At 41.1% G+C, this 23322-nt stretch overlaps 1 protein-coding gene across 13 annotated transcripts in view; it reads left to right on the top strand.

Moving 5' to 3' along the window:
• Positions 1-9941: 9941 nt before the first annotated feature.
• Positions 9942-23322, top strand: part of CLIP1 (CAP-Gly domain containing linker protein 1) — a 101034-nt gene continuing 87653 nt past the window's right edge. For 4 of the 13 annotated variants that reach the window (XM_074321587.2, XM_074321588.2, XM_074321591.2 and 1 more), the window contains exons 1-2: positions 9947-10047; positions 10989-11019. The gene's annotated coding sequence lies outside the window, so the exon portion shown is untranslated. Of the gene's footprint in view, positions 10048-10729; positions 10836-10988; positions 11020-23322 lie in introns of those variants that run through there. The other 9 variants (XM_074321596.2, XM_074321595.2, XM_074321594.2 and 6 more) reach the window with 5 other exon arrangements.

Below are 23322 nucleotides of genomic sequence, written 5' to 3'. Positions count from 1 at the left end.
GGAATTTGATAGGAATTGCATTAAATCTGGGGAGCTTTGAGGAGTTTTGCCATCCTAACAATGTCAAGTCTTCTGATGCATGAATATGAAACATTTTTTTCACTTGTTTAGGTCTTTAATTTCTTATAACAAGATTTTGTAGTTACTCAGTGTATAGCAGTCCCCTTTCTTTCTTTCTTTTTTTTAAGGCCATTGATTACCTGAAAAAACCTGGGCCAGTTGTCCTATACAATATTCCACCTTCTGGATTTATTTAACTTTTCCTCAAGCCCCTATATTTTTTTGGTAAACTAGAAGTTGGCCCTAATGGCTTGATTAGATTCAGGTTCAATTATTTTGGTAAGACTACTTCATAGAATGTGCTGTGTACTTTATACTATATCACATTCAGAGACACATAAAGGCAGGTTGGCCTATGGAAGAATTTTAAGTAGGAGAGTTGTATTAGCTTTGCTTTATAAAAAGATCACTCTGGGGGCGGCTGGTTAGCTCAGTTGGTTAGAGCGCGGTGCTCTTAACAACAAGGTTGCTGGTTCAGTCCCCACATGGGCCACTGTGAGCTGCACCCTCCAAAACTAGACTGAAACAACTATTTGACTTAGAGCTGATGGGTCTTGGAAAAACACACTTAAAATAAATACAAGTAAAAAAAAATCACTGTGATAACAAGGCAGAGAAGGGATTGAAAGGTAATAACACATAAGTCAGGAAGACCAACAATCATATATTGCTATTATCCAGAAGAAAGGACATTGTTTTTTGCATTGCAACTCTCCCATAATTCATGGTTGTCTAGGCTTAACTGGCAATAAGGACAGAGAACAGTAGATGGAGTTACAACAAATTTGATAGAATTGACAGAACTTGGTGACTGTAGACAGGATGTAGACAGGAGTTAAGGAAATAAGGAGCTTACAGGAGGACTCAGGAGTAAAAATTTAATGTATGTAATTTGTACTTATGACACAACCAAATATTTATTGAGTAAGTTGAAGTGGTGATGTCCAGTATTCATTTGTATATGCTAATTTGAAAGTCAAGAATTCTGAGCTGGAGATGTCAATTTGGGAATTGTTTGTATTTAGAGAGTAATTGGAGACAAATAGTTGGTGAGATTATCCAGAGAAAAAAATGATGGGTAGAAAGAGAAGAAGGAACGAGAACAGATCCCTTAGGAACATCAATATTAAGGGATAGGTAGAGAGAGGCCTGCAAAAGAGATCGAAAAGGAACAGCCAGAGAGGAAGGAGGAAAATAAGAGTGTGATGTCCTAGAAAACAAAGGATGAAAAGGGGATATGGAAAGAGAATGTATCAGGTAGCTCTTGCTGAGTAACAGACCACCCCAAAATTTAGTAGATTACAACTTATAACTGTGTATTTAGCTTATAATTCTGTAGGTTGGAAATTTAGACTGTGCTTAGTAAGGTAGTTCTTCTGGTCTCAGTTCCCTGACAATCAGTTGAGGGTTATCTACCATGTTTCCCCGAAAATAAGATCAGGTCTTATATTAATTTTTGCTCCAAAGACATATCAGGGCTTATGTTCAGAGGATGTCATCCTGAAAAATCATGCTAGGGCTTATTTTCCGGTTAGGTCTTATTTTCGGGGAAACATGGTACACAACTCTCCTTAGGGAGTTTGGCATGAATAATTGCTGCTACTTTTGCAGCATAGCACAGAGGTAATAGCCAACAGTGAAAGGGCTGCTGAGAGGTCAAGTGGCTCAAATTCTTGCCTCCACTGCTCAGCTGAAACTGCTATTGCCCAAGTGATCAATGATAGCCATTTCACTAAGTTCACTAAAGGACAGGGCTGTCACCGGTGATGTTGGCAATAACAGTTTCTGCTAAGCAATGTGGGCAAAAGCCAAACTGAGTGGGGAAACAGAGACATCAGGCATATGGAACGTGTCCCAGAGGCTGGCTGGAAAAGTGAAGATGTGTTGAGGAAGGGTCTTGTTTTGTTTCGTCTGTTCTTAAGATAAAGAAGCTTAAATAGATTTACATGCCAATGTCAGTAGAGACAGACAGGTTGAAGACACTGGAGAAAAAGTGTGTAATTCATATGCTTGGCAACCTGAGACCTACCTAGGTGTGCAGAAAGTTACACAAAAAATATGATAAACTACTTTATCTGGCAAAGTCCAGAACAATGAGATAATTTGTATGTGAAAATACTACTTGTGCTTATATCCATATATATTACATACATATCATATACATTACAGAGTGTACAAGTGTCATTTGAGGACTCTCCACTGAAGAAAAGTCCCCTAGAAGCAGCTTTTGGTTTTCCCTGAATCCATGTCTACCTTGGAGCAGCACTCAGAACTATGTGGCATCCTCCGAAAGCAAATTCAAATGCATAAAGCATTAATCAGTGATCTGCATTCTGAAGAATCTAGAGTAAAACACAGGCAACATATAGTAAAACAATACAAAACCTCAGTAGCCATTTCTAGTTCCTTCATAAAGTCCCTTTTCAACCAGTCTGTTAGCCTTCCAATATTTATTTTATTGTTCTCAGTAGTTCTCTTTTGGTTGTCAAATATTTGCCCTCCGTAAATAGGTGTCTTCCCAGGAGAGGAATTCTGGTCTTTCAGTCTCTCTGTTCTGCTACTTTGGCCTGCTGGCTTTCGTCTTCATGCTCATCACCTCAGGTTAACAACATAGCTGCTTTGGCTCCAGCTAGCACATCTGTGTCTGGCTCCACTTATCAGGGAAAGAAAAGCTTTCCCAGAAGGGCCTCTAGCCGACTTTCCTAGGGAAAATCTGTGTGAGCATAAATTGTTGGATATATAACAAACTGGGGTTTCTTAAGTAAAAATCGGAGAAAGGATCTTGAGGAGGCCATCAGCAGTAGCTGTCCTGGTTCAGTGACCAAGTGTTTGCTTGGCATCTGCTCCTAACATATGCTCTGTCTTGGTTCAGTCAGGACTCAGTGCCTCTTCCTGCTGACTCAGCCTTCCCTCCACTGCTGGCACAGCAGGAACTGCTGAGTCTCTGCCATGATGCTGCCACAGTGGGTCCCGGAGCAGACGCACTAAGCTCTCAAGCAGCCTTTCATGCCACTGAGTGTCTAAGGGAGGCCCAGAAGCACAAACTGGATCTTCCTCATGCCCCACCCTCCCAAGCATCTTAACACTGTTGGCATAGAGCTGTCATCCTGCCTAAGGGTTTTCTTCCACTCTCAAACGTGGGTGGGGACAAAGGCTCTTGTTCTGGGAATCACGCCCCCTTTCCTGCCCTAGATCTCAACCTGTGGATCTGCCTTCCTCACCTGCCGCTCTTCCTTTTTCTCCATCAACTTCCAGGCCTGGAAGTACAGCATCCTTCCTCATTTCTTCTATGCCACATCCTCTTTCTTCCCATCTCCAGTCTCCCGACTAAGTCTTAATGTTAGATAGGAGTTTCTTGTGTAATCACAGCAGAAACTCTATGGTCTTCCAGGCCTTTGGTATGACGAATGGGAGCTAAAGGAATTTTTAATAATCCTTTCTTGCTTGACAATGCTAGAATACCAAGCCATTTTATTTTTTTCCTCAGGAAAATTCTATTTTGGGTTACACAACATTGTGAATGCAACTAATGGCACCGAGTAGTACACCTAAAAATGGTCAAAATGGCAAATTTTGTTATATATTTTTAACACAATTTAGAAAAATTAATAATGTAATATACCAAAAACCACTGAATTGTACACTTCAATAGGTGAATTATAGGACATGTGAATTACATCTCAATAAAAATGTTACAAGGATCCTATTTTGAATGTCAAACCTAAATATTAATTCCTCCTTTTTCTTTGCTCTTCTTGCTCCCTCCCAGTCACAGCAAACGGATGCCTTGGGTTGTTTAGGGTCAGGTTAGGTATGACGAAAGACAAGAGAAGAAATGAGCATTAGTATTTTGTTTAAAATAAATACTTCCATTAATCATTTGTATATATGTATACATCCTTTGATTAGTTAAAAAAATAGCACATTATGTCCACGGTTTCACACCTTGCTTTTTTTAAATATATTTTTCCCCAGGAAATCCATTAATGAGTCTTCCATTAATCCCAATGTATCCAGTTGACTTCTTCACATGTAATAAATGTATACCCGGAAAGACACACACACATATACTCACACAGACTGTGCGGCATGAAATCCATTCAGTTAACTTAGCACTAAAGAGTTAAATAAACTAGTTCATCTGGTAATAACATTTTAAAATTGAAATTAATTAAAAACTATCTGGCATCTCCAGGATGTAGGATTGGGGATTGTTAAATTTGCCTATTTTGTTTGAGCCTTTCCATTTGGAGGGTGTCTAAATGGAATTTAGTCATTGGATTTGAATACAAGCCCTGGCAGAGGCTGACTATTACATGTACACATTTCCTTATAGTCCAAATTTAATTTTGGCCTCTTTTGGACAGTTAAACTTTAGAATGTAATTTGGTTGCGATCTGTCCAGTACTTAGAATTGGAGCTGAATCTGTAAAGTAATAGAATGTCAAGTTGGGAAGGACTTTACTCCAAACTGCCTCCCAGTTAAAAAATCTCTTTTCTCAAATCTCCCACCTACCTGATTATCAACCATTCTCTACCTGACTTTTTTTTTTTAGTATTACTTTCATTTATTGATGTATTTATTTTAATTGAGACAATATTCACACAACATAAAATGAACCATTTAAAGTGTATAGTCCCTGGCAACCATTAGTCTATTTTCTATCTTTATGGATTTACCTATTCTGGACATGTCATATAAATGGAATCTTACAATATGTGATCCTTTGTGTCTGGCTGCTTTTACTCAGCATCATGTTTCAAGGCTTATGCAGGTTGTAGTGTGTGTCGGTACTTTTTTTGGGGAGGGAGGGCTGAGTAATATTGCATTGTATGTTCCATAATTTGTTTATCCATTCATCAGTTGATGGACTTTTGGCTTGTTTCCACCTTTTGGTAATTGGGACCAGTGCTGTTATGAACATGTGTATACCATGTATTTGTTTGAGTCTGCTTGAGTTTTGCTGAAAACAGAATCAACTTTTCACGCGCTCAACAAGTAATTTGTTAGATTAGACCTGCTGTATCAACCACTGATTTCACAAATGTTTTGCTTTACTGGATAAAAGTTACACAATCTTAAAAATGTTTTTGGTAGGAACTTTAGAAGTGATTTTATCCAACCTTCATATATGAAACTATACACACACTAAAGCACGAGTCTATTTAGAAGGCCCTAAATACAGTTCATATCATGTCTGGTGCCCTACTGATATTGTTCTTTGTTAACTGAACGTGTACAATACGGCTCTTGTTGTCACAAGATGGTTCTCCTTGAGAAGTGATCATATGAATTTAAATTTAGTAGCTTGTCATTCTTTCAACGTTTGCTTTTTTTAAAAAAAAATCCATAAAAATTCCACTACCATCAGCATTGTTTGTATAAAGGAGACATAGCAAACAGTCTTAATTGGTTTCAGTGATAAAATTACTTTTTGGTCCAAAACAGTCTATGACTGCTTCACCATGCGTTGTGGGATTTATTTATTTTTTTCTTTTCTTTGCAGTTTAAGACTATCTTGATCTGTTAGTCACTTTTTGATTAAATGAACCAGCAGTAGGTCCCTGCCTTTGCAAGGAAATGTTAACATTTTCTAAGACATCAAAGTTAACTTAAACATTTGTTTTTATCTGACTTTATAAATCTATCCCTCAGTTTTTAACAGAGCTGAATATAATGAACAAGGGGTGTGGTCTGGTGCATTATATCCATCCTGGGCATAAAACCAGGGGGATTCATGAAACAATGATTATGCCACCTTAATTTAGTAAATCTGACAGCAATAAAAGATAAGGCTGGAAGACAGAGACTCAATCGTCACTGCTGTACCCCCAAATACCTGGAACAGTGCCTGGGACACAGCAGGGGTTCAGAAAATACTTGTTGGATGAGAAAATTAAATTAATTTGACTCTGGTTTATGAAGCAATGCTAATAAAAGTAGATGTAATTTAAAAAATAGCACAATGAAAATCAATTCCTGTGTCTTCTTTATAAAGATCATTTTAATCATGGACTATTGTTTAGGAGTTACATTTTTAATTGTTACCTATCTACCATGGTTCAGAAACAACAACAAAAAAGAAAGAAAAAAAGAAAATGTACTTTTTAAATTTTAATTTAACGTATTTCTTTTAATTTAAAATGTTCTTGTTATGACAGTTTCTGTTTCACTTTCTATTTTATTTTATTTTTTAAAAAATTTTTATTGGAGAATAAATGCCTTCACAATATTGTGCAACCACAGTATTTTTCCAGGACCTATGCTCCAAGTAGTTGTCCTTCAATCTAGTTGTGGAGGGTGCAGCTCAACTCCAAGTCCAGTTGCCGTTTTTTTCAATCTTGGTTGCAGGGGGCACAGCCCACCATCCCATGTGGGAATTGAACCAGCAACCTTATTGTTAAGAGCTTGTGCTCTAACCAACCAAGCCATCCAGCTGCCCCTCATTTTCTATTTTAAAAGCTCTCTAAATCCTCACATCTTTACAGCAGTTTACAAAGTACTCTCCAGCTACTATTTTATATTGAGTGTTGTTTTTGAATGGCAATAAGAAATATTAGTACCTTAGTGAGAGATTGAAAATATTTCTAAGCAGTAGTCAATTAAATTAAAACCATTATTTACAGTAATTTTCTCTGGATATGTGGGATTATAACTGTTGTTTTCTTCATTTTGCTTGCTTTGATTTTATAGAATGAACATCTATTGTTCTTAAAAAAAAAAAAAAGACAAAATACTAGGAAAAAGTCTCCAGTTATTTAGACCCTGAAGTCTTACACTCCATCCTTTTTAAAACTAATTCACAATGGACCCAGCGTTACTCTGGTGATACAGCTAGAGCAATGAATGTGTCAACAGTCCTTGCTCTTTTGGAATTTACATTAAAGTAGGGGTGGGGTAAGACAGAAAATAAACAAAATAATAAAAATGGAGTACTGCAGAAAACTGGCAGAGAAAAGAATCACTGCTACAGAGCAGTGTACCAACAAACCACAAACTCCTTTTTATAGGAGATATAGAATGTTTATAGAGAACATTCTCTACTCATTGTTTGAGGATCTTAACTACCTTATACTTTTTAAAAAAGAAATCAAAGTAATGCATGCACATAATTTAAAAAATAAAGTATATCGGGTTTAGTAGGGTGCCAGATGGGCACTGAACTGGTCAAGGAGATCACTTCATAGACTGTAGATCCCTAACCACTGCGTGGTACACCTGAAGCTGAAGTTGAATAATATGCAAAGTCAACTATAATTAAATAGATAGGATGCCAAAAAAGTGTATACACATTCTAAAAAAGGAAAAAACTGTATGAAAATTGCGCTGATGGTAACCACTTGGGGCTCCTCTTGTAATTGCAGAAGTCAAATGTGACTTGTATTCATCTTTTGTTATCGGTATATATTGACTATTACAATTTTAATACAGTTTTTTCCTTTCTTAAACGTGTATACATTTTTTGGCACCCTCTGTATATATATGTATAGTCACAGGATGTGGGGTACAGCATAGGGAATATAGTCAACGGTATTGTAACAGCTATATACGACGTCAGAGGGGTAGTAGCTTGGGGGAGGGGGGTTATCACCTTGTGAGGGATATAAATGTCTAACTATTATGTTGCTTTGTACACCTGAAACTAATAAAAAAATTATATCAGGTTTATAATGAAAAGCAGCGTTGTTTGCCTCCCCCCCCCCCCCACTTCCCCAGAGACCACTAAATTTTTGCTTTTTGTTCTTCTGGTAGTAACTTCCGTAGCTCTAAAAATTGATTTATTTATCACCTCTAGACATTATCTATTGCTGTTCTGACTACAGTACCACTACCCGTCCCACTCAACGCAGTTCTACCATTATTGGCACTTATCCCTATCAGTTTAATTAATAATATCATTAAACCTTTACTTTTGTCCCAGAAAACCAAACCAAAACAAAAAACTCCAACAAGTATTTACCCACTTTCCCTCTCTATAAAATGAAAATTTGGGAGCTCTTACCTGTCTTTCTACTTCTGCCACTTTCCTCCATCTTCCAAAGTCTTGTCAATTGAGCTGTTCTAATACTTTCACAGATGTGCATTTTAAAAAAGCTCAGTGGCTCCATCTAAAAAGGGATGTGAACATTCATTTTTAAGTAGGACTGAGCAACTGTAGTCCTAACTGGCCACTCTGTGGAACTGAACAAGTCAGTGCCCTAGTAATAAGGCTGGGGCTAGGCCTTGCTCACAAAATTTTAGGGGGCGCTAAAACTCAGTCATCAAGAAATAATACTTTAATGCAATATTTAAAAAAATCAAAATTCATGCAAAAAACTCATGATGAAATCTCAGCATTTAAAAATAATGAGTAGAGAGAAATAAACAGGTGTTTGTAGTTGCACCCACCATTAACAGTGGTCCTTGCCTTGCTCTGCGGCATCTATAATTACATAGGTTGCCTGCCTGTTAGAGCTGAAAAGTGTTTAGATAGGGCTGGAGGGTGAGCTGTGCCTTTCAGATTAGGAATATAGATACTGTGACCTCACCTCGCAGCTTGCAAACTAAGGTAACGTTGAGTAAGGAAATAGAATTTTTTTGTGACTTAAAGTGTGAATTGAGGGGAGGTGGGTCCCCATATAAATTCATTTTGTTCAGAATTTCGTGCATTTCCACTGTAGTTTCCTCCCCCTGCCCTGTGCATGCCTAGTCCAGGCAGCACCGTGCTTTGAATAAAGGTCAGCGAAGGGGTCATTCTCCTGATTATTCTCTTCTGCCCGGGAGAAGGAGGAAGCCCAGGCCCCCCTTATACACCACTGAGTCGCTGCAAAATGCTGGGCTGCCCCGACAGCTGCAAATTGCTCCCAGGAGCTGCAAAGCTTCTGGGGTTGCCATGGCCATGGGAGTGAAATGCTGGCCGCCCTGGGGGCTGGTGCTGCCTCCCCTCCAGTCCCTTTCAAAGCTTTTAAAGGAGATCGGCGGTGGGAAACGGGAGAACGGGACAGTAACCTGGGCTCCCGTCCAGGCGGCTGGGGCGAAAAAAAGAGGCTTTTCTCAAACTAACGAAGCAAATGCGGGGCTCATTTCAAGGGATTTTTTTAACCTGGGTCTTTCCCTGGAAGGAAAGGGAGGGCAGAGGTGGTCCTCCCCAGGCGTCGCTTGCGGTGGGCAGCTCCTCTCAGCCTCCTCCCAGGGATCCCTCATCCTGGGTCTTTCCCTGCGGGAAGAGGGCAGGGAGGATGCTCCCTAGACTAGACCTGCTGAGGGCAGCTCCTCCTAGCCTGTTTCAAACAATTTCTCGCCCTGGGTCTGGCAAAAAAAAAAAAAAAAAAAAAAAAAATCAGCCCCAAACTAACCGTCTGCGGTCCAGCCTGAATGGAGTTATCGGGTGTGACTTACACATTCTGGACACACTTTCAGAAAACGCGGAACTAAAATGACGGCAGCCCCTCCGTGCAGGCCCCTCCGGGTTCCCCCACACCCCCTCCGCGCCCCGGTCCTCCCGAAGATCTGAGGGCCGGACGGCGGGCGCGCCGGGGGGGCCTCGGGCTCGCCTCTCCCGGGCCGCGTCGGGGGCAGACAAAGCCGCTGCTGCCCGGGGCTCCGGCCCCGGCGGGAACCCGACGCCCTGCGCCCGGCTCAGGGCGCTGGGCGCCGAGCCGGGGGCGGGGCGCGTGGGGAGGAGCCGCCGCGGCGTCTTGTGCCGGCTGCGCGCGCCCGCCCGCCCCCGCGGCGGCGCGTCACGCTCGCCCCCGCCCCGAGCCGACGAGCCGGGAGGCGGGAGGCGGCAGCCGTGCTGCTGCTGCTGGTGCTGCTGCTGCTGCTGCAGTGAGGCAGGTGGCGACCAAGGCTGCGACCGAGGCGGCGGTCGGAGGTGAGCGGGGCGCGGCGCGGGCCCTCTTCCGTCCCCGTCCCTCGTCACCTCTCCCCTCCCGCCCTGCCGGGCCCGCTCCGCTCCGCCCGGCTCGGAGCCAGGGACCGGGGGCCGGGCCCGGCGTCCGTGAGGGGTGAGTCCCGCGCACCGGACCGCCCCTGAAGGGACCCGGGGAGCCCCGGGGCGGATGGCCCTGGAGGCCGGGGGTCCCTGGGGTGCTCCACCGGGCGCCGGAAAAGTGGCCGGCCCTGTCAGCGCCGAGCCCGGCCTTCCCTTCCTCCGCCCGCCTCAAGATGGAGCTTGGACTCCTTGCCCTGCGCCGCTCCCTTGCCGGCGCCCCTCTCCCCTCCGCTCGGCCCTGGGGGGGTCTGGGCCGGGCCGGACCCCTGCGAGGCCGAGGCCGGCCGAACCTGTTGCCTTTGGGTGCTGCCGCCGGGTCACCTGAGCATTCCTCAGGCCCTTGGCACCGGTGCCCGCGAGCGGGAATGGAGGGCACTCTGGCCGTGGCCTCTGTGGCGGGCGCCGGCCGGCGGGCCGGGTCGGGTGGCCTCCGGCATGGCTGGTGGTGGCTTTTCCTCTCCCCCCCCACCCAACACACACACACGCACAATTGGGACTGTGATTCTTGGAGAAGATGGATGATAAGAGGTGACAAGGATTTCTGAAATAACACCGCTCCCGGGTAACCCGAACCTTCTGCCTCGGCAGGGGATTGGCTCGGAAGACAGATGACACTTGTTCAGAGGTTATTTTAAAAGCAGAGCCTTCTGAGTCCCCGAATGTGGAGGTGCTGTGCTTCAAAAATCTGATTTTGATTTGGGGATAAAGCCTGTACTCGGCTGTTTCTCCACTTCATGTGGCTTTTCCATCTGGCAGGAACTGAGCACCACCCCCTCCTCCCTTCGCAGCCCCACCTCTTTGGTATGAAGAAATTACACGTTAAATCTGCAATCCTTTTAAATACCTGTTTTTAGCAAAACTTGGGCACCAATTACCACATTTGAAAAAGAGGGTGGGAAAATGTATGCAGTTTTTTTTAAAAAATTCAACAGCCTTGTCTTTTTCCTGTTTTAGGTTAGTGCAGTGCTTGGCCAGTAAGAGCTCGGTAAGTATTCATGTTGCTGTTCCTCCTGTTATGGTTATGATTCTGGTTGGTGTTCGTGTTTTGTTATTATTAGTATTACCTAGAGTGTTTGACTTGGGTTTTAATGATAACCTTTTGCAAGAATCCTCAGGTATGTTGCTCCTTAGCTTTGGGGCATTTTTTCTTCTGAAAATAACAACAATTAACGTTTATTGAGGGCTTCCCATGGTCAGGCTCTGGGCAAGTCTTTTCTGTGTTTTATCTCACTAATCAACCTAACCCAAATGAGGGTGCTATCATTATCCCCATCTTACAGAGGAGGCATAGAAAGGTTAAGTACCTTGCTCAGGGTCACATAGCTAATAAGTGGTGATGTCAGAATTTGAGCTCAGGTATTGACTCCAGGTACTTAATAATTAAGTTAGCGTAGTGAATCTCTAGTGAGAAGCAAGGCTGGCCTTAATTAAAACAATGAAGTGGGTGATTGCTTGGGCAAGGGCTGGTACTGAGTTTTTAAGGTTCAGAGAAAGTGGTAAAATACATCTTAGGCTTCCCACTAGGCCTGGTTCAAAAGGATAAAAAAGCTGAAACTGGGTGGGACCCTGCATAGGTATTCTGTCCAAAGGTAAAGATCACACCCTTCCCGACTTTTTCAGCAATTGCTTAAGCTCCTGCTTGTGCCCAAGCACAACAGAGCCAGTCTGGTTTTTTTTTTCTTTAGAAGTTTAGAATTTGATGCCTTTATTTATATTTAATTTTTTTTTTACCCAGTGTCTATCATTGAGTCTGTTGTATCCCAGCTGACCCATAAATGCATGTGAACTTAACTCAGTAATGTTTGACTCTTGCTTTTTAAGTGCTGTCTCTGTTAGGATTCTAAACTTAATGGATGGTGTATAAGAGATGAATTGGTAGTCTTACACTCCATGCAAAGATAGGCACCCTATAATTCATCACATATTGGCTGCCTGGAGTTCTTCATTATTTGCAGGTGTATTTCTGGTGTGTGTGTGTATAAGGTCCTTGAAATATATATATTTCACTTTATAGCACTCTGTAGGATTCTGCAGTCCTGTGTGCTCAGTAAATATTTATTATTTAGTAATTGAAAATATGAGGTCCATAAGTTTCAAGACTGCTTTTACAGAAGTCAAAGATAAAGAAAAAAAAAACAGAAGGTAGTGCAGTAAAGTCACAGGAAGATGGTTTAATATTTGTTAACATTAAAAGAAAACCTTGTCTATACAGTGTTAACTAAAGTGAGACTTTTTACCTCATGTAACTTTCCACTTTATCCAAATTAGCAGCTTCTTTCCTCTCTTCCTTGTACAAATAAGATGGGATGTAGAGTGTCTTTTACTATGATAAAAGAATGGACAGTGTTATTCATGGCAAACCTATTGTTCTCCTTTATAGTATTTTTGAAGTGCTGTGATAGTCTCCCTAAAGGCAGCTTGCGGGGCTGTGATGTACTGGTCTGTGAGCTGAAATTAGGTCTGGTTCGGTATTCACTCAACAAGTATGTATTTGAGCACCTACTGTGTGCCAGGGCCATTCTGGGAGCTCAATACAGCAGTGGATCAGACAGAAATTCCTGTTCTCTTGGAGCTCCCATTCAAGTAGGGGAAGCAGATAATAATCATATTTATAAAATTTATTAGAGTGATACATGGTAAGGGAAAAAATCACAGAAGGGGAATACGAAGCTTTGGGGACAAGAGTTGGGGTGATGGAAATTTTAGATAAGATAGCAAGAGGAGACCTTACTCAGAATGTGACTTTTCAGTAGAAATCTAGAGGAAGTAAGGGAATGTAGATCCCAGAGGGAAGAGCATACTAGAGAGATGGAACAGCCAGTGCAAAGGTCCTGAGGTGGAAACGTGGGAGGGGCAGATAATTTAAGGCTATGGTGGTTGTAGTCCTTAAAAATACGTATTTATTAAAATATTTTTTAAAAGGGAAAGAAAGAATAATGTCATGTTAGTGATTTTGATGAAGAAAGAGTTAAAGATGTGGGGAACTGAGGCTCAAAGAGTTTTACTAACTTACCTAAAAGACCACACTGCCAGTGAATACAGACCTAGAAATTGAACCCGAGTTTATGTTATTTTAAGCAATGCACAGAATGTATTGGCAATGGAACCTTCAGTGGCTGGCAGGCCAGACCAGTACTTGATGTTCAGACTTGCTATTGAGGGAATACTTTCCTATTTGTATGCAGGATCTTTGCTCAACCCTGGGAGGCCTTGTAACTGACATTTGCATATATAGCTTTTTCCTGGAATTGTGCTCCTGGCAGCAGAGCCTTCCTTTTTAGTTTTAAAAGTTTCATGGTTCAAAATTTGTGTTTGATATAAACCTTTATGCAAGTCTTTCAAATCTTAATTGGAAAGCAGAGGCAGTATCACCCTGGCTGTGAATTTTTTTAGATAATTGTTTAGGGGGGGCTTTAAACTATTATAACATCTTACATATTTTTAACGTACGTAGTGTATTTCCCATGTAGGTGGAACTCAAAGAATCCATATGCTTTAAATCAGCATTTGAGTTACAAGGCACTTTTAAGGGAAAACATACCGACTGATGGTACTACACAAGAATTTCAAGTAAGAGTGACCTCTTCAGATTTCAATCTGGGAAACAGAAGAGGCTTTTTTTTTTCTTTTTGTAGGTTGGCAGGCTGTAATTAACCAACCTTGAATTTGGCTAGGACATCTGGGTTAATATCCTGGCCCTGGCACCAAGTACCAAGGAATCTTGGCCACAATTAGTAAAGAGCTTTTTTTCTTTTAATCTCCATCTGGCACTTTCAGAAAGACAGATTCCACTTGCACTAACTCAGTGGGTGGGTCTGTTTTTTAATTGTCTATGTTATTGTGCTTCAGCCACAAAATCTTAAAAGTATTCTTTGCAAATCTTAGAAAAGAGGAAGTAGTCCCGTTACAGAATCCCCGTTGGGAACCTTCTCTGCTGTCTCTTTCCCTGGGGAAATGCATTTCCATCTACCTCTTCTCAGGAATCCCAATGAGATTACAGACAGACGTTTTGGGGCCCTAATGTTTTATATAAGTAGAAGGTCTAATGTACTTCCAACTTAAATTAAGTGTTTGATAATTTGTTTACTTATGTCTGAGGATAGCTTGGATTAGATCCCAGTTTTAACTCTGCCTACTTTTTGCACTTAAAATTGCCGAGTCCTTGATTTACTGTAGGGCCTGAAGAGCCAGATGTTCAGGATGTGCACATCATCCAGAATTCGGGTTTGATGTATAAAGGACGCATAAGGGAGGGCAACTTTAATGAGGTTTTTGGGTTTTTTTCTGATTCTACAAATTCCTAGTCAAGTTGTGCACTGAAATACTTGGCATGTCTTTTTCCTCTCTTCTCAGGAAAGATAAGAAATATTAGGGATATTTTTCTAAAAGTCTTTTAATCAAATCTTTTGACCTCTTGCCTTCTCTCTGTAACTGATTTCCTCCGTAGAATGATTTCTTATCAGAGATATTATGTTCTAATACCTAAGGCAGGAAGGAACATATTTAGACATTTATTTTCCAGACTATAGAATAAATAAACTTTATAGACAGGGTAAGTTTTTTATAGCCTCAGTGAAAGAAAACGTTTATTGCTAAGTTTCACACATGGGTGACTAGAAAAAAAGTGTGTGTCCCATGAAACCATATTGCTAATTTTTGTTGTAAGGCATATATGGCTTGCTTAGGTTGTTTCATTGAGAATCTAGTATCAGAGTCAAATTTAGATTTTAGAAAATGTTTTCCATTGAAGTTATTATTTTTCCTTGATGTCTCAGGTTTATTTTTTCCTTATATACTAGTTTTACAATGGTCCATACATTTTCATAACGTGTATTAGCTCTCTTAAGTATGTGGGTTCAATGCATACAGTATAAAACACACACATACAAAAACAGAGGAAAAAGCAAATTATTCATAATTCTGTCTAGACAAAATCATTTCAGTATTTTAGAGTATGTTTTTCCACTCTTTTTTTTTCTTTATACTTTGGATCTATATGTCTGGATCTATATTTTTTAAGTAATTAAAAAGTATATTTTCACTGGAAATATTCTCAGCAAACCATCATGGGGAATCAGAACTACTATTAAGAGGTCTGAGGTCCTGGATTTGCTTCAGCCTCAGCTTTGTGAGTCCTGTGAACTTGGGCAAGTTGCTTAACTTCTCCCATTCTGCTTCTCGCTCTGTAAAATGGGGGTGCCATCTGCTCTGTCCACCCTGCGGTGTTGCTCTGTTGATGAAAGGGATTCAGCCTTGATGAACTGGAGGTCTCTAGATAACCTTGTCAGGTGGTATTAGTGCAGGGGGAGTCGTCAGCTCTTTCAAATACCGAGAAGCCAGGAAAGACAGGAAAGGCCAGTCCTGTATCACTGGTGGCCTGTGGGTCACTTGGTTTATTTTATAGCATGGTTACACTTACATTAAAGCTTTTCAGATGAATGTGGCCAATAGAAAATGTTCCATGAGGTGGGAGAAAGCCCCAGAGATGCCAGTGTATCAAACATTTGTTGAGTGCAGTGAAGACTCTGGCTGGGTACAAGGAGTTCTCCGTCTCACGAGATGAGACAACTGATGAGTAAGGTATAGGCTGAAAGGGTGGTGTGATGGTTCCGTGGAAGAGGATCGGTTCACGTGCCTTGGAGGTGTGTGTATGGGGGGGAGTCAGGGAAGGCTTCCCGAGTAGGAATTAGCACTTGTGTTAGGACTGATGGAAATCTAGGGTTTCTAGGCAGAGATAGGTTAGGTAGAACATTCCAGACTGAGCAAAGATACGAGGCATAAAAGTAGCATGTTGAGGTACTAGCACATAGTCTACTGCCCTGTAGTTTGAGGGCAGCGAACAGGCTATAAAACTAAGAAATTTGGGTTTCTATCAAGGAGAGGCTTCCCTGCCCTGATGAGGAGTCCGTGTTGCTGGTCTTGAGCATTTTAGAATCACCGAGTTTTCTGCAAGTCGTTTTTCTGCTGGTTGTAAGTGGCAAACAGGAAAACTGCTGGTACACCAAATACCTTTTTTTTTCCGCGCAGAGTTGTGCAACTATTACTGCAATGAGTTGTAGAATATTTTCTTCATACCGAGAAGAAACCCTGCAGCCACTAGCAGTCACTCTTCATTTCAACCCTACTCTCTGTTTCTATAGATTTGCCTGTTCTAGACATTTCATATAAATGGAATCATACAATATGACTGATTTCTTTCATGTAGCAAAATGTTTTCAAGGTTCACCCATGTTGTAGCGTGTATCCACACTTCATTCCTTGATATGGTTGAATGATACTCCAGTGTACGGGTTCCCACTTTTTGCCTATTATGAATAATGCGCTATGAACATTTTTCTTTAAGTTTTTTTGAGTGGACATATATTTTCATTTCTCTTGGGTATATATCTAGGGGTGGTTCATCTGGGAGCTCTCTACCTTTTGAGGAACTGCAAACTGTTTTCCAGCATGTTTGTACCACCAGCAAAGGAGGAGGCTCCAATTTGTTCACATCCTTCCCCAACACTTGTTATTTAGCGTTTTGATTACAGTCGTCCCCGTGGGGATGAAGTGTGGGATCTCATGGTGATTTTGATTTGCCTTGGACTCATGGCTGATGATAGTCAGTACTTTTTTATGTGCTTTTTGGCCATTTGGATAGCTTTGGAAAAAATGTCTATTCGAGTCCTTTGCCTACTTTTGAATCTGGTTGTTTTTCTTGTTGTTGTTGTTGAGTTTACCAATTTATCTTTTAATTCATATATTCCTCGGGCTTTTATTGAGCACCTACTGTAGAGAGGCCCTAGCTCAGATGTTAGGGATACAAAGTTGAGTAAAACAGACTCACGTGCTGCTCTTGGGGAACCCCCAGCTGTTAATGGACGTGAGGTTAAGAGCAAGAATTCAGTCCTTTGCCTGACAGCAAATCCTGGCTCTGTTACTTTGTGGAAGTCTGTACAAACTGCTTAACTTTTTGGAGCTCATTTTTCTGATTATAAATTGGGGATGATGGCTACTCCGGACAATCGTGTGACGATTAAATGAATGAATGTGTGTAAAACAGTGTGAGTTAGAAATCCTCTTTCTCCTTCTCGTAATCCCTGCGTCTTCCTGACTTCCCATTGCTAAAGGAATTTACACTTCAATTTTTTTTCTTTCGTTTAAGTCAGAATGGGGGTAAACCCCACGTCTACTAGCATGGGTAATGAAAATCTTGCTTCTTGCCGTGTTTTAGAAAGTTAATTTGAGTAGGTGTGCCTTGCCATTATTGAAGGGCATATTTTTAATGAACAGTTGTCACTGAAGAACTTGTAATGTATGATGAGTTAAATATTCAGCATGGAAAAACGCCTCGTGCTCCTCAAGTCACAACTTGTGCCTTGCCAAATTTCAGGGCCTTTTGTACTCGTATGTTTGTCAGCTTTATTTCCTGCAATTTAATTGCAGGTGGAGTTTTTTTCCTAAACCTAAGGTCTGATAGAACCTGCTGTGTGTGCGTGTGTAGAGGATTGCCGAAATAGGTAAAAATAACCAACAGTGAAGTTGGCTGTTAAGATCCAAATGAAACCAATTTCTGGTTTCCATTTACAGCGTCTCGGGTGGTTGTATAGAAAACTTGGGGACTTATGAGTAAATTTTGTAGAGTGGTACCTTCTCTTGAAATAGCCAGGTATCCTTCAGTACATAGTGTGAAAATAGAAATGTGATTTTTTTTCCCATTGGATCTAAAGACCTATAACGCCCAGGTGGTGGTGGGGAGCCCAATAAATATACATCCCTCAGAGGGGAAAAAGAGTACATCCGGGGTGGGGGGACATGTCCATCCCTCAGGTGGAGGGGGAAAGACCTATAGCAACTATTAAATTTGCTCACTTGTAAAGTAAAAACAAGAGACCTTTTATAAAGAGAAAAAAAACAAGGAAGTAATTGGTTCTCGTGTGAATTGTCTGTGCTCTTTTCTCATTCAGAACAAACAGTTGGTGTGTGGCTACTTTTAGTTGGGCAGGTCTGAAACTTTTACTGATCAGCATACTTTAGGGTCAGGAGTCTTTCATGTGGAGGTTAGGGTTTAAGTCCCAAAGTAACTGTGACCTTAACAAGTGATTTCATTTTTTAGAAGCAATTTCCTCAGTGATAAAACGAGGAAGTTGAACTAGATTGCTAAGGTCTCTTCTGAGTCTAAAACTATGCTATTTTAAGCATATTTGCTCCTTTTTACACATTAGTATAATTGACTGCTGTTGACCTATTAAGTTCTTCTGGGAGATACTAACCAGGCCTAGTAATTTCAGTCCCTCTTAAGATCTGTCTTATGCTGGTGATATTAGAGTTACAAAGTCACATGATTTTGTAGAAGCTTGTGTAAGTAAATGAGCAAACTAGCTCAAATCATTCAGCTTTTCATAGCCCCTCTCCCCCACCACACCCAGTTCTTTTGTAGATGGAGGAACTTTGGGAGGTTGCTTATTTTTTGCTTAGACCTAAGTAGCGGGAACATAAAATAAACCTTCACGCAGACTGAGCTTGTACAGACATGCCTCGTTGCAGGCAGTTGCGTCATGGCCCAGAGTTCCATCTGTGGCACGGTAGTCTGAGGATCCAAGCCCTTTCCACCTTGGTGGGGTTTTGGCCCCTCCTCCTCCTTTTAAAAACTGCTATAGACTGAAACTCTGCATACAACTTATCTTCTGTACTGTGTCATACACACTCTAAGTTTTAAAAACATGGAATTTTCAAGCACAAAATAGTTTTTCTAAGGGTTATGTCTATCTGTTGATACCCTGTTCTGACTTCATTCAGTAAACATCAGAAACTCAGTCTTTCATCGCTTAAAAGGCTACTTCTGACTTTAATAGAAAGATGTGGTAAAACTTTCTCGGCGTCTTATTGCATGATATTGTCAAACCAGCACTCAAGGTTGGTAGGCTGATTTCATCAACGGCTTTGTAAGGGCTCTACTGCTTAGAAACTCCCTTGTCCAAATGCACCATTTGCATTAAAGAGCCAATTAATTTTCTGACTCTTACTGGCTTATGTCAGTCCTTTAGTGTCTGAAGGCTTTTCACATTGATCTTTTTAAACAAACAGTGACCGCACTATTTGCTTATCTTTCATCTTTTGTACTTTATCCTTGCTAGAGATATGCATTTTAATCTTTGAGTTAATTTTAAAGCTGTTTGAGGCTGGTATATTTTAAAAGTTATATATAGTGTATGAAATACCATAAGTATTTACATATGTTGACAAATATCAGTGAAACTAGATCTTCGCGTTGCTCTAGTACAATAAGGTGACAGAAGGCTAAGGAAGACCCAGAAGTATGCCGCCTGGAATCTTACTAACATGTTTGGGCTACGGTATTTCAGTGAGCGCTTCCCTTATGAATCCAGAGTGACGACAGCTATAGGAGCTGTCCAGATGTGAAAGGACACTTGCGCTTACTCGAGGTGAAAATCTTTGAGGAAATACTGGTGTTTATGAATATTCTTGACAATGGAATAAAAAAGGACAGGTTACAAGGCTTTAATATTCAATAAACGTTTGTTCAGTAATCTACCAGGAGAAACGTACAGTAATTTGAAATTGCTGTGTTTTCCTGAGAATAAGACCTAGCTGGACAATCAGCTCTAATGTGCCTTTTGGAGCAAAAATTAATATAAGGCCCGGTATTATATTATGTTATGTTATGTTATGTTATATTATGTTATATTATGTCATATCTGGTCTTATATTATATAAGACCCGGTCCTATGTTATAGTAAAATAAGACCGGGTCTTATATTAATTTTTGCTCCAAAAGACGCATTAGAGCTGATTGTCCGGCGAGGTCTTATTTTCGGGGAGACACGGTAATGAGGAATGGTCCCTTGTTGCGAGTGAAGACAGGAGTGACCATGTTTGTGAGGAACCACCTCTGGGTGCTCTAATTCCCAGACATGGCTTTTGGAATTAGTGTAAGTAAATCCTGTAAAAACAAGACAACAAATTTGATAGATGTGGAACCGAACAGTAGTGTTGACAAGTGGTACCATAGTGAAGTTGATGCTTTTTAAGTTGTACCTGTTTCTCTCATGTCTCCTTGTCCCTTCCTTTAATTGATTTTATTATTTGTGTCATGCTTTCTGATGATTTGTGAAATGTAGAAATTTAGCACTATGGGAATGTTATTACCAGCTCTGTCGTCAGCTTGTGGGCTAACTGTAAGTTTATCAAAACAGTACAAAAATGAATGAAGTGAGAGCGGTATCAGGCAACTTTCACTCCTTCGAAGGTTCTGTTTCTTCAGCCTGGCGGTCTTTGGAGAATGCTGGTCATCTTCCAGCTAGACTAGGGTGCTGCTTTTTCCATTTATGTGAAAAATTAAACAATAAACAGTGTTTTCTTAACTTCATTTTTTACTTTGTATAGGGCTTTTTAGTTTAAGTCTTAGGCTCCTGCTACTGACCTATATTTAGAAATTTTACACTTTGTACTGTGTTTCAGTATTTCATGGTATGTATTCTATTCAGAACACCACTATTTCCAGAAGCTCTGGCCTCCTGAACAGATTTGAGGCACTGCTCCACCCTTTTAGGCATACGCCTTGGAAGGTCAGAGTCAGCTCTCTGGAAGAGGCACTCTTTCTATCTCTTTCCAATCTGGAAAATTGCTCTTTCACTTCTTATGTATGTTTATTTCTGACAAGGTTGTAAGGCCTTTTTCCCTGGCTAATCTTTACATTATTCCTGAGTTTTGGAATATACTGCTGGAGATGGTGGGATAAAGACATTTGGAGTTTCCCCCTCCATCGCCACAGGCACCGGCCTTAGTCGACTCACCTCCATGTGTAAGATTTTACCCTCACCCTTCGAACCAGCCACTTAGTTGCTGCTGAAACCCAACGGCTCCAGTCCCCTGCTTGCTCTTCTCTCTAGTGTATTTCACTCGTTACTGCACTGATAGGAAACAGTGGCCCTTCTGTGGTCCGTGCCCTAAACTGTGCTTGGTGACATCACACACATTTTCCCTGTGTTCAAGGGGTAAGATCCTGGGAGGCCAGGACAGTGATGAATGATGACCTTGGGTGGCTTCATGTCACTCATCATCAGTTTGCGTTGACCTCTCATGCTGGCCAGATACTCTGCCCTCGAGGAGATGCTCCCCTCTCCATCCCCCACGGAGATTCTATGTTCATTCGGAAGACTGCCGAGTTTCCCAGGTGTTAAAGCGTGGGACACTAGAGTCACACCTTTACCTCTTTTCTCCTGCAGTTTTCCCGCCCGGCCCCAAGCCTGTCTTTCCATGTGTTCTTATCACACCATTCCTTGACTGCGTTGGTTTCCTGCTCTCAGAAAGACAGCAGAAGCTAAACTCAGGTGGTTCAGAGGAACGGGGCTCTCCCTCCTCTTTGTGCTTGAAATGCTGCCTCCTGCTCTATTGGCCTCTAATCTGCCAGTCATTAAGTCTCAGGTTCCTCTCTTGTATCTGGAGACACTTGTTAAATTTTCATCTGTAACTCAATCTCTGTACTTTGCTTTGAGTTTTACGTGGGGGTATTTTCAAACTCAATGTTGATCTGTCTGGGCAGTGCCTTGTGCTACAAGCAGGGCTTCTTTATACACTATGTATCCCATCAAACAGGTATTTTAAAGGTTCTCTTACTGTAAATGCTATTTTTTCCTTTTTTATCAGAAGAACAATTAAATTATTCATGGTTTTATTGCAAAAGTTTACATTTTTCTGCCCTTTTCCTCACTTATATATTGTAATGACACGGGGCGTTGTCATGATGGAGGATGAAATGTTTACCTATTTCTCAGGCCGTTTTCTATGAGTATGAGTAACATCAAAGTGATGTTAATTGTGTTTTTTGACCTTGATGGAATTGTGTGAGCTGAGTTTGTACCCAGGAACACTATGGTGAACTCTGAATATTATAAGGGCTCATTAGAGCATTTAAGAAATGATGTGCGTAGAAAACGGCCTAAAAAATGGGCAACTGGTTTCATCCTCCATCATGACAACGCTCCGTGTCACTTCTGGTACGGCAATTTCTGTCAAATAAAAACATACTGTGTGTCCTCATCCACCTTATTCACTGGATCTGGCACCATGCGACTTCTGGCTACTCCCCAAAGTCAAAATGATGATGAAAGGTAAACGTTTTGAATTGATTCAGGATATGGAGGCAGCCACGACAGCGCAACTAAAGAAACTCACGAAAGAGGACTTCCAGAACTGCTTCAGAAAGTGGCAGGAAGGATGGGATAAGTGTGTTTGAAGTGAGAGGGAGTTTTTTGAGGGGGATTAATGGCACTGTGTCTTTTACTGTAATAAATTTTTAAAATTTAAACATTCACCTTGTTTTTGATCACACCTCGTATATTTTAGACCTGCATTGTCTAATACAGTAGCCACAAGCCATATATGGCTATTGAGTACTTGAAATGTGGCAAGTCCAAGTTGAGATGTGCTATAAACATAAAATACACAATATGTTTCAAAGACCTAGTATGAGAAAACAGTGTGAAATAGCTTATTAATAGGTTTTATATTGATTACATTTTGAAGTAATATTTTAGATATATTGGGTTAAATAAAATGTTATAATTTCAGCTGTTTCTTTTTAATTTTTTAAAGCATGGTTACTAGACAATTCAAAATTACACATTTGTCTCGTATTATATCTCTATGGGATGGCGCTGTTCTAGAAAAGTGTAGTGTCAACAAAGGTAATGATACAATTTGAGACTGACAGCTCTTGTACACCCCTCGCTGGAGGTGGTAATTGTGCGGTTTGCCCGTAGTTTCATGGGCCTGCTTTTAAAAGGAGGCTCCAGGCTTGGGAAATCCTCCGATGGTGTCGTGTTCAAGCGCTTAGAGGGTGACATACAGTTAACTTGATGCCCTAGTTTGAAATAGCAATAGTGCATCATTTTATGAGTTCTTGTTTTGATGTTGAGTCAGTTCAGAACTTTTTGGAACTCTTACTATGTACCAGATACTTTTTTAGATCCTTTAGATGCAAAGACAAACCTCATCCCTGACCATGAGGGACTTAGTCATAGCATGATATGCAAACAAGACAGGAGTGAGTGTGATTCATCGTTCAGTAATAGAAGACTGCGCAGTGGCTAGAGCAGTTCAGAGAAGGAAGAGAGAGGGCAGGAAACGTAGTCAGGAAAGACCCTGTGAGGAGGTGATGCATCTGCTTATATTTTAGAGTCACTTCCTGTGTCCCTTGGACGCTCTTATGAGAATGTGCTGCTCATGGGTTTTGGGTGTAGAAATATTCTAGCCCGTGCAGCTCAGTTCAGCGAGGATATGAGAT

The sequence above is a fragment of the Rhinolophus sinicus genome, chromosome 9 (genome assembly GCF_057876585.1).
Source record: "Rhinolophus sinicus isolate RSI-liver-muscle chromosome 9, RSI-T2T, whole genome shotgun sequence".
In the NCBI taxonomy this organism is placed as follows: Eukaryota; Metazoa; Chordata; class Mammalia; order Chiroptera; family Rhinolophidae; genus Rhinolophus; species Rhinolophus sinicus.
The sequence above is the reverse complement of the archived record's forward strand: the minus strand, read 5'-3'. Positions and strand labels throughout refer to the sequence as shown.